Source organism: Phocoena sinus, chromosome 10 (assembly GCF_008692025.1).
Source record: "Phocoena sinus isolate mPhoSin1 chromosome 10, mPhoSin1.pri, whole genome shotgun sequence".
In the NCBI taxonomy this organism is placed as follows: domain Eukaryota; kingdom Metazoa; phylum Chordata; class Mammalia; order Artiodactyla; family Phocoenidae; genus Phocoena; species Phocoena sinus.
The window spans coordinates 99,085,903-99,101,591 of record NC_045772.1 but is presented as its reverse complement, the minus strand read 5'-3'; the positions used below and the strand labels follow the sequence as shown (position 1 = coordinate 99,101,591).

Sequence of the window (15,689 nt, the reverse complement as noted above, 5' to 3'; positions counted from 1 at the left end):
TGGGGTTCCGATCACCATCTCCTTCCTAACGGAGCGTGGTCCATGTAACACACACCCACACCCATGCAGATTCTAGAGATCCCCCCTCCAGAGCAGACACTCGTGTACCAGGCAGGGCCAGTTGTGCTTGATTCTATACGACAACCTCTATCCACAGGAAACAGGAAGGTTCAGAGGGTCCAGGGCCGCATCCTGGGTCCTCACAGCTTTTAGATGGTAAACTGAGTCAGTGGAGGCCAGCCAGAGGAGGAGGTGACCCTTAGAAATACGGGGAGGGTCAAGGCACATCTTACGGCCTGGGCAGAACTTCATCGGTCTAATTTCCATGCAGACTGGTCCTCAGACGCTGTCTACTAAGATGGACTGAAGAGCCCCCATGGAACATTATTCCAGGACCCCACCACTCCCATTTGCTGAATTCCACCATCCTGGCAGGCCCTGCTCTGTTCTCGTCTAACTAGTTAAGCCTCTCCAAAGCCCATGTCCTTCTAGAGAACGTACAGTCTGTCCTGCTCCCTCGGCAGGGGTCTCCTATGCTGTCGGAAGAAGTACTGTGGCCTTTGTTCTTTCTCCCAGTACAATGCACTGCACACAGTAAGTGTTCAACCATTTTGCTTTTGTTCTGGAGGGTTTTTTTTTGGGGGGGGGGGTGCATTAACATTCAATAAAACCGCATTGATTTAGTCCCTCCAGTGTCAGGAGATTCAGATGTGGTGTGTGGAGTAACATGATCACTATTCAGTACAAATTAGAGCTTTTGATTCTATTTCTAATTCCAGTAAATAGGGCTTGTGCATTTAAAAAAATATTTTTAGTTTGCAATGTGTGGTTACATAATGGAGGCCTAGTCATTTTTTTTTTTTTCATTAACATTCATTTCCCTTAGCAGTTCCTTTCTGTGTCTTTGTTTCTGATTTGAGCTGTGGTTCAATGTATTAAAATTGCATTCCTTAAAAAGAAGTTCCAGAGCAGACTTTTTAACTGGCCCTCCCCACCCCTGTATTTCTGACTGGCCTGTGCCTGGGGCAGCTCAGCTGGTGTGGAGTCAGGGGATCTCACAGGTATGTTAACAGAGCTCTGGTATCAAGCAGAGCCCTCCACTCACCAGGGCAGCTCTCTGCAGGCAGCCAGTGGTGGGGTGTCCCCGAGGGAGGTGTCTATACCAGAACTAGGTGTGTGAACTCAGACGACCGATTTACCTCTCTGAGCCTCGGTTTTCTCATCTGTAAAATGGGAATGCTAAGTCCTAGAGGAGAAAACGTGCCTGGCACATGGCAGGCACTCAATACGTTCTCTTATTTGCAGGGGTCCCTGTGGGAGTCTGTTGGGGGCCTTGCTGCTTCTCCAGCTGCCTTCATCCTCAGAATTACACCACATCTACTGAAGCCAGAACCCCGAGCCCCGAGCAAAGATGAACCCCCAAAATCTGAGTACAGGGCAACACAGCAGGGGCTAATATAGTTCACGGAGATGGTAATGACAAGCGACAAGAAACGTGCCAGACAGCTGGGCGTATATCTGGAGAAAACCATAATCTGAAAAGATACGTGCACCCCAATATTCATAGCAGCACTATTCACAATAGGCAAGATACAGAAACAACCTAAATGTCCACTGACAGATGAACGGATAAAGAAGACGTGGTGCATATATACAACGGAATGCTACTCAGCCATAGAAAAGGACGAAATAATGCCATTTGCAGCAACAAGGCTGGACCTAGAGGTCATCATACGACGTGAAGTAAGTCAGACAGAGAAAGACAAATATCATATGATATCACCCATATGTGGAATCTAATTAAAAAATAGAGATAGAAATGAACTTATTTACAAAACAGAAACAGAATTACAGATATCAAAAACAAACTTATGGTTACCAAAGGGGAAACATGGTGGGATGGATGAATCAGGAGCTTGGGATTAACAAACACACACTACTATATATAAGAGCCTAGTGCATAGCACAGGGAACTCTACTCAATATTCTGTGATAACCTATATGAGAAAAGAATCTAAAAAAGAATGAATATACATATATAAATATACATATATGTATAACTGAATCGCTTTGCTGTACACCTGAAACTAACACAACATTGTAAATCAACTTACTCCAATAAAATTAAAATATTAAAAGTTCACTAATTAATTAATTAAATGCCTTGCTGAACCCCTCCCCCCAACAAAAAAAGAAATGTGCCAGAGAGACACAGCGCAGAAGATAAAAATGCTAGAAAGAATGCCTGCTGGAGAACTAGGAAACACACTTAGCCACGTTTGTAACAGGACAACCACACCCCAGAAATAAAGTACCTTGCCCTGGGCAGACGCAGGATCAGGCGACAGCAAGACACAAAGAGGGGACAGAAAAGCACACCTGATCACAATCAAGAACAAGAGCTGGTGTGGTGACCCAGCCCCTGCCGGCCGGAAAAGTGAATCCCGAGGACACATGGCTGGTTCGAGTCAGAACTGTTCCCGGCGCTCAGCATCCCGAGGGGCAGGCTGGGTTGAGCCTGTGACCCTGGGGCCAGGTCGTCTGGGTTCAAATCCCAGCTCAGCCTCTTAGGAGCCGTATGACCTCAAGCAAGTTACTCCAGCTCTCACAGCCTTGGTTTTCTCATCCATAACATGGGGAGAATAATAATAGTCACTTATCTTGCAAGGCTGTAGTAAGGACCAATGAGTCCACTGGAGCCAAGTTCTTAGCCATGCCTGGTGCATTTCTGTGCATCCAGCCTCAAGGCACAGGTGGGAAGGGGGTTCCTGACATTCTGTGTTGGATCAGGGTAGCGCTGCGGGAAGCTGGTCTCATTCCCCCACCTCAGCACCAATGTAACCTTCCAAACCAGCGGGCAAGGGTTTGTGTTTACACAGCTTCAACGTGGCAAAGCTCCATCCATTCACCAAATCCCGGAGCTCAACACAGAGTGATCTCTAAAGTAAATAAAGTGAAAATAAGCCAATCGCCCAGTAATAAGAGACTTTCCTCGTCTGCCCTGGTAATTCAGCCATTGGAGCCAGCCTCCTATTCCCCTGAGTTGAAAAGGGGGTTCAGGAAGCTCCCTGGCCAGGGATGCAAATGCAGGTCTGGGAGGCGGGCGTCCACACCGTTGGATCCTGGATGCCACAGGTCTCAGCACACCCACAGCGTGTGCACTATGTCTTGCCCTTCTCACCTTTCCTCTCGGCCCAGCAGGACAGGGAGCTGCACAGACCCAGGGGTCCCGGGAGCAGAGGGCCGGGCCAAGCCAACCAGCCACAGGGCTGCTCTACTATGCAAATAAAGGGCCTTCAGCACAGGCTCAGTGGGTTCGGAGGCCCTTGGAATGTGAGCCTCCTGGGACACCTGCCTGCTCCCTCCTCCCTGCATCTTCCAGAGCCGCTGGGGTGTCACCAGAGTCAGGCTCTGCTGCTCGACCAGGATGTGTCAACAAACGGGCGGGGGAGAAGGTACCCCGCTGACACTCTGAGAAACCAGGGCTGGGAGCCAAAACAAACTGACAAAGGGAAGAATCTGTCGCAAAAGAAAAGCTCATATTCCTCAAGCTGGGAGAGGCCCCTGAATGTCACTTAGTCCCCCAGACAGTGGCCCCTGAGAGTCCCCTCAGGCAGACAACCCACTCCCCACACTGGCCTTCAAGAGGGTCTTCCCAGATATGGGAACATGTGTATATGTATGGCTGATTCACTTTGTCATGGAGCAGAAACTAACACACCATCACAAAGCAATTATACTCCAATAAAGATGTAAAAAAAAAAAAAAAAAAGAGGGTCTACCCGTGTCTGACCCAGTCCATCCGTCCCCGTGACCTTGTCTGAACAGGCAGAGCGGTTACAAGGCAAGAAAGAAGGGAGAGACCAGCCTGAAGCAGGTGCAGAGGCCACAGAGGACAGAACCTGCAGGGCACTTCCTCCCCATCACCTCGGGCTCAACCACAGATGAAGTCAGGCTAAATCGGCCTTTGAGAACAGCGGGGAAGGGATGACAAGAACCAAAAGGTCACGAGCTGAGTCGTGGAAAGGGACAGGGAGTCTTGTCTGTGCCAAAGCTGTTGGTGCGTCCAAGCCTCCAGGGCCAGTGAGGTGTGGGCCCCGGCTCGGGGGCAGCCTGCTGCAAATCCTGCCTCTGCCAGTTACTGGCTGTGTGACCCTGGGCATGGTGCTCTGCCTCTCTGTTCCTCAGGTACTCTTCCTATAAAGCGGGAATGATAGCAGCACCTACGCCACTGGGTTCTCATGAGGCTTTAACAAGCAGATCCGCGTCTGGCGCTCGATGTGCTGGCTGCCATCAGGACGACAATTCGCCCAGGACAGCCTAGCTTCTGCCCGTTGTCCCAGCATCATTGCCAACACTCTGCCTTTCACCCTCAAACGTGAACGTGAACGGGTCGCAGGATGGATGGTCAGGCTGAGAAGCTCTTGTCTCTTTTTAGGTCCCCCTGGTTACCTCCCTGCCCCACACTGAGCATCAGACAGCCAGGTCCCCAGAGGGTGTGTCCCGAAAGGTAGCTCTGCCCCGTGCCGGAAACTTGCTCAGTTTTCCTTTCCTCCTTTTCTCTTCCCTTTGTCTCCTGGTCTCCCGCCTGTTCTCTCCACTGCTTCCCTATGGGTGCCACCTTATTTACAGGCCGACTTTAGCGGGGACTCCCCTGGCTCTGCACACGGGGCTGGGATGCTTTCTGGCTCACTGACTAGACTAGGTAGGTCTCACCACTTTTCCCTTAGAGAAATGGAAACCCTCTGAGACGTCAAACATGACTCGACCACCAGACGGGTGAATGGAAATCATTTTCCATTTTGTGTATGGGTGTGAGTGTGTATTGTTTAACGGGGAAAAAGAGAATAACAGTTGGAAAGGGTCCATCCGATGCGGGGGTCTGTCTGTGAAAACAACCCCCCAGGGCGATTTTATAAAGGGAGAGGCTGGAGGCTGCCCCCCGCATGGCAGTGGAGAGGGCCAGGAGCTCAGGGGTCGGCACCCTCTCTGCCACTCACTCACCACTGGTGAAGGACCGTGATTTCTGAAGCCTCAGTTTCCCCATCTGTAAAACTGAGCACACTTGGCCCTACGTCACCCAGATGCTCTGACACTGTAAGAGACCTGGCCCTGTTCTTAGGATCCTGAAAAGGCACTTGTGGAATTCCGCAATATTCTGCAAACACATCTTCAGGGTCTGTCCAGCCCTTTTCATGGGTGAAACACAGGAAGGAACCAAGGCCTGGGACAGTGTGACAACCTGAACGAATTCTCGCCCAAGGAGTAATGGCAAATGCCTGAGGGCCCTGAGCACGGGCTCAGCACGCACGCATGTTCTGTGTCGGCGTGAACTCAGCGACTGACTTACCAGATCCCTGGGGGATCCCCCACCAGACTCCCTCAGCCCGGCCACCCCCCAGCTGTCTGTGGGCTCAGCAAACCCATGACAGGGAGCCTCGAGGCAGGGGTGCAGAGCCATAGCTACTGCAGCCCCGATCCCGGTGCTTGGGACCATCACAGGCTCACACATCTCCAATCACCACCAAACCCGACCCTGCTCCAAACCCGGGCTTCCCTGTCCAGCACTGGAACCCCAATCTCCATCACCATGGTCTCGTCCTCTGCTCAGGCCTCTAACATTTATTTAGCTGCCAGACTGGATCTATTCCAGCTTTCTCTGCTTCAGTCCCTGCCCCACCACTCATGTGCTGTGTGACCTTGGACAAGTTGTTGACCTCTCTGAGTCTCCGTTTCCTCCTTTACAGAGTGGAGACAGTAGCGACAATCTCTTCGTAAGGTTGTTGGGAGGACTAAATGGGATCCTGGGTAGAAATGCCCTACCACGGGTGCTGGCCTATAACAGACCGTTTCTCCTCCTACCCTCGCCCCTTTTAGCAGCATCCCTCGTTCTGCCCTTCTCTGCACACCCTGCAGCCCTGCTCACCTCCTCTCCTTCCCGGGTTCTCCTCCCACAGCATCCTTTGCTTCCCAAATATCGCTGCCAAATGACAAGTTCTTCTGAACCCCAGTGACCTCACTGCCCTTCTCAGAACCCATCCAAAAATGCCCAGGCCGAATAAGAAGTGCAAGTTTCCTGGCCTGACACACCAGGCCTTCCCCGACCTCGTCCCAGCCAACATCCTGCACCACACTGTCCACTGCATTTTCCCTGGTCCCCAGACACCGCCACCTCCCCACCTCTGCTCAGACGTCCCTGCCCCCAAATGCCCTGACCCAGCCTTCTCCTCAAGGCCCAGCCGAAGCGCCACCTCCAGAGGGCCACCTGACCCATTCCTTGCAGAGGTGACCACCCCCTCCTGCAAACTCACCCTAGACTCACGTTGTTCATCACCCTTTCCAGTCAGCACTGAGAGGCGAGGGGACCTCAGAGGGCAGACACCAGCCTCTCATCTACCCCCCAAAACTGTGCACAGAGCAGCTCTGATGGGCAAACACTACCCAACATGGCCGCGCATGGTAATGTCACCCAAAAGAGGACACGAACCCTGGACCCTCAAGATAAAATAATTCCAATTCTACACGGAGTGCGCTGCCCTAGCCAGTGTCACGTTCCAGTTCGACACGGAGTGCGCTGCCCTAGCCAGTGTCATGTTCCAGTTCTACACAGAGTGCGCTGCCCTAGCCAGTGTCACGTTCCGGTTCTACACGGAGTGCGCTGCCCTAGCAAGTGTCATGTTCCTAGGCTACAGCCTTGACAAAAGGATTCTTTGCCACATGCTGGTTTCTTCCAGAGACACAGGGAACTCACCGCCTCATGAGTCAGGCTCTTCTCCTGCACTGTGATCGGCTCCCCCTTCCGGGGACCCCCGCCCTCCAGGCCTTTCCTGCTGTCTGCAGCCACTCAGAACTAAGTCATCTGGGGTCCTTGGTATCCTCTCCAGATACCAAACCCAGGGCAGACTCCCAGCAAGGTCACTGTGTGTATGTGGACAGACGTACGTAGTCAGAGGGCTTTCCCGTGCATGCACCCACGTACACACACATGCACACACACACCTAGGCCAGAGTCAGCAAGGCTGGCTGAGTCACGCAGCCAGACCACAGCTCAAGCGGGGCCAGGGAGGAAGTGCCGCCCCATTTCCTGACCCTCCTTTGCTCTGGGAGGTTCTCTTTCTGTCTTTCTGACTCCGTCTCTCCCAGCGCTTTGTTTCTACTCAGGGCCACAGCCTGCTGTCCTGGCCCCGTCACAAGGGCTCCTAGCAGCACTGACCTCCAGGTGAGGACTTCTGGCTTCCAGACCTGCCATCTTGGACAAGTCACTTCACCACTCTGAACCTCGGTTTCTTCTTCTGTGAAATGAAGAGGCTGGGTGTGGCGACAGGGTCCCTGAGGTCCCTTCTGATCTCAGACCGGGGGCTTCTGGCCCTCCTCTAGTCCGCACAGGGTTCAGAGCGTCGGGGGGTGGGGGGCAGGGCCAGGCGGGGCCTGGGGACAGGGGTGGAGAGTCCAGCTGCTCCCTGGGGCGCACACCTCGGAACTCCATGTGCTGCACACACTCGCTGGTCCCCGCGGCGGGCCAGAGAGCAGGAAGCGCCACCCAGGCCGGCTGCCTGGCAAGGGGCGGGGGGGCGCCCACCCGCACCTCCCACTCCCTCCCTCCTCCGGACCCACCTTGCACCAGCCGCCTCGACTCCGCAGCCACCGTGCGCCGCCGGCCCACAGCTGTCAGGCACCGCCCGCCCTCCCGCCGCTCCGCGCGACCCCGTGCCAATGAACCGGCCCCCAGCGGAAGCGGCGCCGGGAGCCGCTGCCTCCTGGGCGCCCTCCGGGATCTGCGCGCGCCCGCCGTGTGGGGGCCGGGCCGGCGGCGACCTCTGACTGCCCTGCGGGGGAGCCTGGGTGTCGAGGGCGGGGCTGCTGGTGACAGCCTGCCTGACTGGTCGGGCTTCCTGGGCCCCTCTGTTCCGGAGTCCCTGAGGCCTCTTGCCCCCATTCCAGGATGTTTCCAGGCATTTCTCTAAAGGTGGACATCAGTCCCCGGCCTTAGCCGCCCGCTAGAAAAAGTTACAGACTAGGTGAGTCTCCCTGAACACCTGCAACACCCAGGGCCCCTCCAACCGGTATCTCTGGGGTTTTGTCTTTTGTACGTTTCTGCCTCTTCTGTACATTCTACCGTGGCCATGAGGGCTTGTGTGATAAAAAGCATATAATTAATAAAGCATTAAATAAATCTTCAAAGGCCTCCCGAGGCAGTCAGGCTGAAGGATGACCCTGAGCCTGGCACACAGGGCCCTCCACGTACACTCTCTGGACACGAGCTAACTTTCCAGACTCACAGCTTCTCCCCCAAACACACACATGCAGCCACGCTCTGGCGGCCACACACCAGCTGCCGGGGGCTCTTGCTTTGCCTGGAATGCGCTTTCCCATTCTTCTCTGCCTGCGCACGAAATCCTACTCATCCATCCAGGCCCCACTGAAATGCCCGCTTCTCAGGGAATCCTTCCCCAGACGCCGGCTCCAAAAGAACTCTCAACCCCTTTTTGGTGAACCCACGGTTCCCTTGCTTGTTTATAGATTAGCATCTCCTTTCTCTCCCCCGTTCTGTTCCCCTCCCCTCCACACCAAGCCCCGTTCCAGGAGGGATGGAAACACGCGATAAACACTTATCGAGATCCTGTTATAAATTGCTATGTGCTGTGGACGTGCCTCTCCATGAAGCCCGGGTACCACAGGCTCACAGCCTCCCCTCGCCCCACCCCGCCCCATACCCCAGCGGCAGGGATGCACCAGAGCCGTCCCCACCAGAGGTTCAGAAGGCTGTCAGGCCTCACCCGCCCTCCTACTCGCACCCCTGAGCCACACACTAGGTTTCTCTGTCCCTGCTCTGGGGTATACCTGCTTGCGTCAGCCCCAAGGTCAAAGATGACTGTGTCCATCTCTGAGTCTCGTGCTGTCCCATCATACACATGTGAGGGCTGGCCTTCCAGGTAGCAGAGCCAGCTGCACAGATGGCCTGCCCTTCTCCCAGCCCCTTGAGGGGAAAGGAGGACCTTTATTATGAGCATCCGAGGATTGCAAGGGCTCGTGTAGCTCATCTGATGTGAAGCCCGCCCATCCCCGAGGGCAGAGAGATCAGGGGCATCAGAGGTACCTACCATTGCTGTCGTTGTTGTTAAAAGGTAGTATTAATACTGTTACGTTGCGGGTTGAGATTGCCTTTCGAGTCCTAAAGCCATTCCACGTACTGATGCTTGTTTGCCCCTCTGGGTCCCACGAGGTCTTAAGATATTAGCGGTGAAGTACACGTCTAGAGCCAGAGACCTGGGCTTGGACCTCGGTGCTCCAACCTGTCTGCTGCGACCTTGACGAGTTACTGAACTTTCCTCCATTGCTAGCATGTAGGCAGTGACAGTTCCTGTATCACAGGGTTGCTCTAAGGATCTAAATAAGAGTGTGTCTTTAAAGGGTTTAGAATAGTAGCTGGCACATAAAAAATGCCAAATGTGTTGGCTCTTACTGATTCTTTGCTACTGTTCATTGTATTATTTTACAGGTGGAGTAACTGAGGGTTGGAAAGGCTGAGACTCATCTAAGGAATCGCTGCTTCCAAGGGGCTGTTTTTCTCACCAAACTCCACTTATTCTTTGTGAGGGAGCTGCTGCCCACCCGCCCCGGCGGCGGGGGCCGCACGTAGAGCAGTCCATGGGCTTGCAGGGCAGCTTCAGGGAGATGCGCTCTCCTCATCACCCCCGCCCCCCTGCGTCTCTGTGTTTTCTTGCTAATGTGCTGCTCTCAACTATAATGGGAGGCCAGTTGCTCGTGTGTGTGTGTGTGTGTGTGTGTGTGTGTGTGTGTGTGTGTGTGTGTGGTCCCCCAGGGGAACCGTGGAAACATTCCCTGTCCCAGTGCAGGAATTTCCTGTTGGCCCTTCTTCCTTATTATGAGCGGCTACGATGACAGAATTTCCAACAGGTGGAAGCCAAAAAAACAAACAGACCTTTCAATGTTGACTCTCCCAGGCACCGTGCAGAAGGACCGCATCTGTCTTGCCTCCCAGAGAAAATGTAAATGACCTATTTTTTTTAAAGCTACAGTTGTCTCTTGACCCATTGGAAAAGAAAAAAGAATCAAGACTACAACTGCTTAACGTTATTTCAGGAAAAACAATACAGAGGGTATAAAACAGCTCACTAGACAGCAATAAAAGATGAGATTTGTAGTAGGATTTTGCTACTGATTCAAGAGGTTGTGAGTCCTCCTAAGTCCCATGGAATCTCCTTGGTGACGCCTTTGGCCTGCCCCTGTCTCCTTTCGCAGTTTGTCACCTGGGCTCAGGTTTCCTCACCTCTTTCTGCACAATGACCTGGACTGTATACTTTTTTTTTTTTTTTTTTTTTTTTGCGGTAAGCGGGCCCCTCGCCGTTGTGGTCTCTCCCGTTGCGGAGCACAGGCTCCGGACGTGCAGGCTCAGCGGCCACGGCTCACGGGCCCAGCCGCTCCGCGGCATGTGGGATCTTCCCGGACTGGGGCACGAACCCGTGTCCCCTGCATCGGCAGGCGGACTCTCAACCACTGCACCACCAGGGAAGCCCTTGACTGTATACTTTTATTCTCTCCTGCACCCAATGCTCCCTACACAGGACGGCCAGATGATGACAAATGCAAAGCATGGTCTAGACCTGTCCCCTCTCTGCACAAAAACCCTTCCATGAACACCCTTTCTGTGTTTTCTGAATGAAATCCAAAATCTTTAGGCTGGCCTCCAAAGCCCTCGGCACCTGTGAGTTTGCTCCTTCTGACTCACCGACGACAGGGCTTTAAGAGCCCCTCGTTTGCACTCCAGCATCAGTGCTGTGCTAACTTTGTTCTCCTGCCCAAAGGGCCTTCCCGGCCGTCTCCAACCAAAGTCCAGGGCCAGATCCAGCTCCCACGCTGCCCCTGCACAGGAAGAATTCGCCCTCAGCTCACAGAGGGAGGAGCAGCCTACACCCCACCCCCGACTCCCAACCATGTCTCCCAGAGACACCGTCGCACTGCCGCCTCGCACCCAATTTACTTCTGGAGTTGGCGTCCCGGAGGGGAAGGGGGCAGAGTGGGAGACACAAACCAACTCTTTGGCTTTGAGCAAACTGAGAAGCTTCTCCCATCTTCAGTTTCCTCATGTATCATATGTCGTTGACGCAGGACCGACCTGATGAGGGTGTCGTGGGGAGCAGAGGGGATAACTCACGTAGGCAGCACTTAGCCCAGAGCGTGGGACTATGTCAGGGCTCACAATGATAGAATGGAAGAAATGAGGAGAGAGACAGGGTGGGGGGAAGGCAGGGCAGGGGGACAGAAGAGAGGAGGGAATGGAAGGAAAGAGAAGGGAGAAAAAGAAATCAATTACCTCCTTTTTCTACCGGAGTCAAAGGACTTGCCTCTTCTTAGATGAAACACACGCACATAACCTTCCTTGGAGACAAAGTTTGACATAAAAATGACATCAGGATCAGGGAAAGGATGAAATCAAGTAATATTTTTAGGTCCACTGTGCACATTTATGAGCTGAATTCTATTAGAAACTTAACATTTTCAAAATGCGAAAAATGGTGGCAATCACCCATCCACCCCCATGCTTTCCTGCTAAGGAAATGGCAAAGGGCAAGAGTTGGTTAAGAGGCAGAGTCCAGACCGAAAAGCTTTCAGCCCAGAGCTCTTACCTTCCTTGTACATCACCTCTCCAGGCTTGGGAAAGACACAGTAAAAATCTCCTGCTCAGAGGGTAACTTCCAGCATGAGTACGTAAAGAGTTGGATAAACCAGTTCTCCAAAAAGCAACTATAAAGCTTGGTCAAAACTGTCACAAACAACCATTTCAGCCCTCCAGAAATTGACCGAAAACATGCCACAAACTGAGAAATGTTTGTCCACGAAAACGACTGAAGCTGTTCCCATCCCCGGAAGCTCTGTTGTTTGATGGTTCAACCAGGGCAGACTGGAAAAATGAGCAGCGTTTTCTCATTGCCAGAGTGGCCTCTTTGTATTTGGAGAGGTGTCAGTTTAAACAGTGATCTCAGAAGCAAGCGGACAGGGAGGGCCAGCAGCTCTGCTAGCTTGAAACTGGTGAGCAATGGACTGGTGATTACCTGGAAATTTAACAGGAAATTGAGGGAGGTGAAGCAGCCATGGGGAGATGGATAAACTCTCCACGTATCACAGGTTGACCCAGGTTGCAAACACTGCACAGACAGGAAGAGCTCAGGTCACCCACACAATGCTGGCCAGTGGAACCTGCCCACATGTACGGTGGAGATGCAAGGGCTTGATGGAAAACAGAAGCCTGCGCAGACTTGAAAAAAAAAAACAAACCTGTACATTGGGGTGCGCTGCCCAGCTCACTCACAGATTTATCAGCAGACAGTGGAGGTCTTACTGGCTCGCAGTACTTGAGCCCAACCTGTGACCAATCTTTGGTTGAACACTGATCTAAGAAGACAAAGGATGAGTATAGAAAGCTAGGCTCAAGAATAAAACACAAGAAAAACAAAACAGCAGAGGCCTTCCTGGATGCACCCTGCAGAGGTGGTAAACTTAGCAGATTTAGTGCGGGCAAGTTATTAAACAAACACACACATACCAAAAACCAACACCATTAGCGGAAAATTAGAAGACATCGTCGCTAAATATACTATGTAAAATACCCAGTTTTCACCAAAGAAATGACAAGACAGGCAAAGTAACAGGAAAGTGTGACCATATTCAGAAAAAAAATTGCAATCAAGAGAAACTGTCTCTGCGTGTCCCTAAGATGTTGGGTTTATCAGACAAAATCTTTACAGCAGCTATTATGAATATGTTTAAGTAAGTAAAAGAAACTATGTTTAAAAATTTAAGGAAAGTACGACAACGATTCAATGAATTTTAAAAACCTCAATAAAAAGGTAGAAATTATACAAATGAATCCATTCTGAAACAATGGAGGCCACAGAGGAATGGACTGGCATATTTATGGTGCTGAAAAATATCTGTCCACCAAGAATTCTATATCCAGCAAAACCATCCTTCACAAATGAGAGCAAAATAGAGATATTCCCAGATAACCAAAGACCAGTATAATGTTTTACTAGCAGGCACACCTTACAAGAAATACTAAAGGAAGTCCTTTAGGCTGAAAGAAAGTAACACCAGATAATACTCAAAACTACAACAAGAAATGAAGAGTTCCAGAAATGATAAAGATGTGTGTAAATACAAAAGACTCTATAAATATATTTTCTCATTTCTTCTCCTAACTTCTTTAAAAGAAGTTGTATAAAGCGAACATTATAACACTGTATTATTGGGTAGAAAAAGCTATGTAGAAATAGATATGATAATAATGGAACAAAGGAGGGAGAGGAAAGGAAAATATATCGAAACAAAGTTTCTAGAATTAATTTAGTGTTATTCTCAATTAGATTGTAGTAAGTTGAGATGCATATTATAATACTTAGAGCAACCATCAAGAAAGTACTAAAAATATAGCAAAAAAATCAACGGAGGAATTAAAATGATACATTAAAAATAGTTATTTAACACAAAAGAAGGAAGGAAGGGAGGAGGAGAGGAATTAAAAAAGACATGAGAAAAATAGAAAACAAATACCAAAATAGCAGACCATATACCAACCATATCAGTAATTACACTAAATGTAAATGGGCTACTGCAATACTGTGACTTATGGTAAGAAATATATATTTGGTCTTTGCCCATGGTTTCTGACTCACAGCTCCCAAAACCCTTGGGACTTCCTAAGTGATTAGAGCCATAGGGGCATCTTTTGTTATAATATTTGGTCTCCTGTCCTCAGTTCCCCAAATAGCTTCAGAGTAAATAAAGGTAAAAAGGGTGTCGTGTTATTTATAACAAGCCCCTTTCCACCACAACGGAGTTTATATTAATGAGATGACTTTTGGAAATCCCCTAAAGATGGGGGAGCTAGTTGGCAGGGGAACCAACCATGAACTGAGAGTTGGAACTTTCAGTCCCACCCCCTGATTTCTGGGCAAGGGGGAGGGGCTGAAGGTTGAGTCAATTACAATAGCCCACGATTTAAACAATCATGCCTGTGTAATGGGGCCTCCATAAAACCCCCAAAGGATGGGGTTTGGAGACCTTCCAGGTTGGTGAACCAGAACACTTCCATGTGCCACCATGCTGGGCACCAAACTCCACCGGGACAGAAGCTCTTTTGTGTGGGACCTTGTGCTGTGTATCTCTTGATCTGGCTGTCGATCTGTATCTTTTGATATCCTTTGTTTCCTGAGTTCTGTGAGCAACTCTAGCAAAGTAATCAAACCAGAGGAGGGGGTCGTGGGAGCCTCCAGTTTATAGCTGGTTGGTCAGAAGCACAGGTAACAACCTGGACTTGCAATTGGCATCTGAAGTGGGGGGCAGGTTTGTGCGACTGAACCCTCAACCTGTGGGATCAGATGCTATTTCCAGGTAGTGTCAAAATTGAATTGAAAACCTGGATGATGTCGGAGAATTGCTTGGTGGTGTGGGAAAAAAGACCCACGCATGGAACTGGGTACAGAATTGTCACCAAACACTCCACTTAAAAAGCACAGATTATTAGACTCAATAAAAAAGAGCAAGACCCAACTATATCCTGTCTACAAGAGAAGTGGCTTGGAGTCAAAGAAACAATGAGATTAAAAGTAAAAGAATGGAGGAATTCCAGTTCCAGCTGTAACAGTAAAGAGCTTGGAACTCATCACTTCTATACTTGTTTCAAGATAAAAGCTGAACCAACTGAAAATAAATGAATATCTTAGAAAATGAATATCAGAAAATAGACGTCACAGGCAAGGCACCATCCTGGGGGAACAGGTGAATATGGAGAACCACAGCCTTGATCAGCTCATCTGGGGAAGAAGTCGCTGTGGCCATAAAAGGGTAGGAACACTTAAATGATAATTTTGATGAACTGCTGGAGGCTGAGTGTGGATTTGCTAGGAGTGAGAATCTCCTGGAGGTGCAGTTTTAGGGAGGCCCCCCCATTTTTATGAGTTCAACTTTCAGGAACCCACTGGATTCTCAAGGTCAGGACCCGACACAAATTCCTTCATGTTTCAGGCAGAGGTTGGGGGAAGTGACCATTTTTATATATGCCCAGAACATTCTCCATAACGAAGTTCTGCTCTCCAAGGGACCAACTTTACCAGAGCCTTATCCACTGGGTGTTGGGGGGCGGGGGAGGGCAATTAACCAGCTCCAGTTCCCTAGAGCTTCCTGTCTCACCTGAAGGTATACACGCTATTATATATAAAATAGATAACCAACAAGGACCTACTGTATACTACAGGGAACTCTACTCAATATCTTGTAATAAGCTATAATGGAAAAGACTCTGAAAAAGAATATAAATGTATATATATAATGTGTGTATGTATAACTGAATCACTTTGCTATACACCCGAAACTAAAACAACATTGTAAATCACGTATACTTCCATTAAAAAATAAACAGAAACAAAGACAAAGAAAAAGACAGGAGGAAAATGACATAGGTCAGAAACTTGGATCTGTATAATCAAAGGGAGAACATCAGGAAAGGAATAAGTGAAGTAAAATAAAATTTTTTACTTATCTTATTCTTAATTGATCTAATTGATAAATATTTGTTTAGAGTAATAGGAATAACAATATTTGGGGTGATTATACCATATAGATAAGTGAGTGCCAGCAATATTATACGGGACAGGAGGAAGAAATTGAGA

At 50.0% G+C, this 15,689-nt stretch overlaps 1 protein-coding gene across 4 annotated transcripts in view; it reads right to left on the bottom strand.

The window, feature by feature from the left end:
- CRACR2A (calcium release activated channel regulator 2A) overlaps window positions 1-15,689 on the bottom strand; it is a 157,879-nt gene that overhangs the window by 107,466 nt on the left and 34,724 nt on the right. Inside the window, exon 1 of one of the 4 annotated variants that reach the window (XM_032645030.1) lies at window positions 7,615-8,052. The exons of 1 other annotated variant lie outside the window; for it this stretch is intronic. The gene's annotated coding sequence lies outside the window, so the exon portion shown is untranslated. Of the gene's footprint in view, window positions 1-7,213; window positions 7,254-7,614; window positions 8,053-15,689 lie in introns of those variants that run through there. 2 more of the 4 variants (XM_032645027.1, XM_032645028.1) reach the window with 2 other exon arrangements.